At 54.5% G+C, this 5,000-nt stretch overlaps 1 protein-coding gene across 2 annotated transcripts in view; it reads left to right on the top strand.

The window, feature by feature from the left end:
* DDX47 (DEAD-box helicase 47) overlaps window positions 1-5,000 on the top strand; it is a 271,876-nt gene that overhangs the window by 197,608 nt on the left and 69,268 nt on the right. The window lies entirely within an intron of this gene.

Below are 5,000 nucleotides of genomic sequence, written 5' to 3'. Positions count from 1 at the left end.
GTATACTTTTCCGGTTCAGCTGTATTGTTAACTTGTTATATACCCTCAGTGATCACGCTCCTGGGAGACAACAGCATGTCGTTCACAAGGAGCAAGGGGGCCAAGGCACAGGGTTATTTTGCTACCTGTACTTCTTGTGCGGCTATGTTACCTGCAGGTTCCACCTACCCTCACTGTGAGCAATGCTCGGCCCCTGTGGCACTCGCTCAGCCGGAGCCTGAGGCACTAGGGGGTCCCTCGGCCCAGGTAGAACCACCGGCCCCCCTGTCCAGATGGCAGGGACAGAGTTTGCTGTTTTAGCTGACAAACTCTCTGAGTCGCTTTCTCATTCCATGACTCAGTCTATGGATAAATGGTCTGTTAAGTTTCTAGAGGTTTTGCAGTCCAGACCGGCCCTTATACAGGCCCCGGGCACTGCGGGATCACCCCCAGGCCCCTCTCGGTCTGCGACTAAGCGTGTTCCTGGTGTGGCCTCTAGTTATTACGTGCAGGACTCCGGCACGGACCGCAGTCCCAGACCAGCTAAGCGGGCTCGCTTAGAATCTTCCCCGACTTCTTCACGCAGTTCGGGGTCTCAGCTTGAGGATTCTCTAGAGGAGGAGGCGGAGGTCGCAGCTCAGGACTCTGATCCTGACGTTGCTCTCAATCTGGATACACCTGAAGGGGACGCCTTAGTAAATGATCTTATATCGTCCATCAACCAGGTGCTAGATCTGTCTCCCCCAACTCCGCCTACAGAGGATTCGGCTTCACAACAGGAGAAACACCAGTTTAGGTTTCCTAAACGTACACGGAGTGCTTTCTTCGATCACTCTAACTTTAGAGATGCTGTCCAGAAGCACAGGGCTTTCCCGGACAAGCGCTTTACTAAACGCCTTAATGACACACGTTACCCCTTCCCCGCTGACGTGGTTAAGGGTTGGGCTCAGTGTCCCAAGGTGGATCCTCCAGTCTCTAGACTGGCGGCTAGATCCGTAGTAGCAGTGGCTGACGGTGCATCGCTCAAGGATGCCACGGACAGGCAGATAGAGCTCCTACTGAAATCCATCTATGAAGCCATAGGCGCGTCTTTTGCCCCAGCCTTTGCAGCAGTGTGGGCACTCCAGGCTATCTCAGCTTGTCTGTCTGAGATTAATGCGGTCACCCGTACCGCTGCGCCACAAGTAACATCTTTGACTTCTCAGGCGTCAGTATTTGCATCCTACGCCATGAATGCTGTCCTGGACTCGGCTAGCCGTACAGGGGTAGCATCCGCCAATTCTGTGGCAGTCCGCAGGGCCATGTGGCTACGCGAATGGAAGGCAGACTCTGCTTCCAAAAAGTTCTTGACCGGTTTGCCTTTTTCTGGCGACCGACTGTTTGGCGAGCGGTTGGATGAAATTATTAAGCAATCCACGAGCGGTTGGATGAAATTATTAAGCAATCCAAGGGAAAGGACTCGTCCTTACCACAACCCAAACCAAACCGACCTCAGCAACGGAAAGTTCAAGCGAGGTTTCGGTCCTTTCGGCCCTCAGCCAGATCCCAACCCTCCTCGTCCAACAGACCACAGAAGAGCCAGAGGAACTCTTCTGCACGGCGGTCTAAGTCACGTCCTCCAAAGACCGCTGGAGGCACCGTCTCCAAGGCGGCCTCCTCATGACTTTCGGCCGCCCCAAACCGCATCCTCGGTCGGTGGCAGGCTCTCCCGCTTTTGCGACGCCTGGTGGCCACATGTCCAAGACCGATAGGTGAGGGACATTCTGTCTCACGGTTACAGGATAGAGTTCAGCTCTCGTCCTCCGACTCGTTTTTTCAGAACATCTCCGCCCCCCGAGCGGACCGTTGCGCTTTTTCAGGCGGTGGACACTCTGAAAACAGAAGGAGTGGTGATCCCCGTTCCCCTTCAGGAACGCGGTCGCGGTTTTTACTCCAATCTGTTCGTGGTGCCAAAAAAGGACGGCTCATTCCGTCCCGTTTTGGACCTAAAATTGCTCAACAGACATGTGACAACCAGGAGGTTTCGCATGGAATCCCTCAGATCTGTCATCGCTTCGATGTCCCAAGGAGACTTCCTAGCATCAATCGACATCAAAGATGCCTATCTCCATGTGCCGATCGCTCAAGAGCATCAACGCTTCCTGCGTTTCGCCATCGGGGACGAACACCTTCAGTTTGTGGCACTGCCTTTCGGCCTGGCGACAGCCCCACGGGTCTTCACCAAGGTCATGGCATCCGTCGTAGCGATCCTTCACTCTCAGGGCCACTCAGTGATCCCTTACCTAGACGATCTCCTAGTCAAGGCACCCTCACGGGTGGCTTGTCAACACAGTCTGACCGTTGCTCTGGAGACTCTCCAGAGGTTCGGGTGGATCATCAATTTTCCAAAGTCAAAATTGTCTCCGACCCAGTCACTGACGTACCTCGGAATGGAGTTTCATACTCTCTCAGCGATGGTCAAGCTGCCGCTGGACAAACAGCGGTCGCTGCAGACAGGGGTACAATCCCTTCTTCAGGCACAGTCGCACCCCTTGAGGCGCCTCATGCACTTCCTGGGGAAGATGGTGGCAGCAATGGAGGCAGTTCCATTTGCGCAATTTCATCTGCGTCCACTCCAATGGGACATTCTCCGCAAATGGGACAAGAGGCCGACGTCCTTGGACAGGAACGTCTCTCTGTCTCTGGAAGCCAAGACCTCTCTTCAGTGGTGGCTTCTCCCCACTTCTCTGTCGAAAGGAAAATCCTTTCTGCCCCCATCCTGGGCTGTGGTCACGACGGACGCGACCCTGTCAGGATGGGGAGCGGTTTTTCTCCACCACAAGGCTCAGGGAACCTGGACTCCGACAGAGTCCTCCCTTCAGATCAATGTTCTGGAGATAAGGGCAGTGTATCTAGCCCTCAAGGCGTTCCATCGGTGGCTCGAGGGCAGGCAGATCCGCATACAGTCGGACAACGCCACGGCGGTTGCGTACATCAACCACCAGGGCGGCACTTGCAGTCGTCAAGCCTTCCAAGAAGTCCGGCGGATTCTGCTGTGGGCGGAGGCCACAGCCTCCACCATCTCCGCGGTTCACATTCCGGGCGCAGAAAACTGGGAAGCAGACTTCCTCAGTCACCAGGGCATGGACGCGGGGGAATGGTCTCTCCACCCGGACGTGTTTCAAGAGATCTGTTGCCGCTGGGGAACGCCGGACGTCGATCTCATGGCGTCTCAGCACAACAACAAGGTCCCGGCATTCATGGCACGGTCTCAGGACCACAGAGCTCTGGCGGCGGACGCCTTAGTTCAGGATTGGTCGCAGTTTCAACTGCCTTATGTATTCCCTCCTCTGGCAATGCTGCCCAGAGTGTTGCGCAAGATCAGGTCCGACTGCCGCCGCGCCATCCTCGTCGCTCCAGATTGGCCGAGGCGGTCGCTCACGGTGGGGCAACCGTGGGCGCTCCCAGACCGACCAGACTTGCTATCTCAAGGGCCATTTTTCCATCTGAATTCTGCGGCCCTCAACCTGACTGTGTGGCCATTGAGTCCTGGCTCTTAGCCTCCTCAGGGTTGTCTCAAGATGTCATTGCCACTATGAGACAGGCCAGGAAGCCAACGTCAGCCAAGATCTATCACAGAACTTGGAGGATCTTCTTAGCCTGGTGCTCTGAGAGGGGGTTTATCCCCTGGCCGTTTGCCTTACCCAGGTTTCTTTCCTTCCTTCAATCGGGATTGGACAAGGGTTTGTCCCTCGGCTCTCTCAAAGGTCAAGTCTCGGCGCTTTCCGTGTTTTTTTCAAAAGCGTCTAGCCAGGCTTCCGCAGGTCCGCACGTTCCTGCAGGGAGTTTGCCACATAGTCCCACCTTACAAGCGTCCGCTGGAACCCTGGGATCTCAACATGGTTCTACGGGCTCTTCAAAAACCACCTTTTGAGCCGCTGCGGGATGTCTCTCTATCACGTCTTTTCGCAGAAGGTGGCATTTCTAGTGGCGGTTACTTCACTCCGTAGAGTGTCAGAGCTTGCAGCGCTGTCATGCAAAGGCCCTTTCCTGGTATTTCACCAGGATAAGGTGGTTCTGCGTCCGGTCCCGGACTTTCTCCCTAAGGTGGTGTCCACTTTTCATCTCAATCAGGATATCTCCTTACCTTCATTTTGCCCTCATCCAGTTCACCAATGTGAAAAGGATTTGCATTTGTTAGATCTAGTGAGAGCACTCCGGATCTACGTGTCTCGCACGGCGCCGCTCTGATGCGCTCTTTGTCCTTGTCGCTGGCCAGCGTAAGGGGTCGCAGGCTTCCAAGTCTACCTTGGCTCGGTGGATCAAGGAACCGATTTTTGAAGCCTATCGTTCTTCTGGGCTTTCGATTCCTTCAGGGCTGAAAGCCCATTCTACCAGAGCCGTAGGTGCATCCTGGGCATTGCGGCACCAGGCTACGGCTCAGCAGGTGTGTCAGGCGGCTACCTGGTCGAGTCTGCACACCTTCCCGAAACACTATCAGGTGCATGCCTATGCTTCGGCAGATGCCAGCCTAGGTAGGCGAGTCCTTCAGGCGGCGGTTGCCCACCTGTAAGAGGGGGCCGTGTTACGGCTCTTTTTATCGAGGTATTCTTTTACCCACCCAGGGACTGCTTTTGGACGTCCCAATTGTCTGGGTCTCCCAATGGAGCGACAAAGAAGAAGGGAATTTTGTTTACTTACCGTAAATTCCTTTTCTTCTAGCTCCTATTGGGAGACCCAGCACCCGCCCCTGTTCCTTCGGGCTGTTTGTTCTTTTGTGTACACATGTTGTTCATGTTGAATTGTTCTTTTGGTTCATGGTTTCAGTTCTCCGAACATCCTTCGGATTGAATTTACCTTAGACCAATTTATAAGTTTCCTCCTTCCTGCTTTGGCACCAAAACTGATGGGCCCGTGATGCACGGGAGGGTGTATAGGCAGAGGGGAGGGTTACACTTTTTAAAGTGTAATACTTTGTGTGGCCTCCGGAGGCAGTAGCTATACACCCAATTGTCTAGGTCTCCCAATAGGAGCTAGAAGAA

The sequence above is a fragment of the Anomaloglossus baeobatrachus genome, chromosome 8 (assembly GCF_048569485.1).
Source record: "Anomaloglossus baeobatrachus isolate aAnoBae1 chromosome 8, aAnoBae1.hap1, whole genome shotgun sequence".
NCBI lineage: Eukaryota > Metazoa > Chordata > Amphibia > Anura > Aromobatidae > Anomaloglossus > Anomaloglossus baeobatrachus.
Note: the sequence above shows the minus strand (reverse complement) of the source record. Positions and strands in the feature narration are given on the sequence as shown.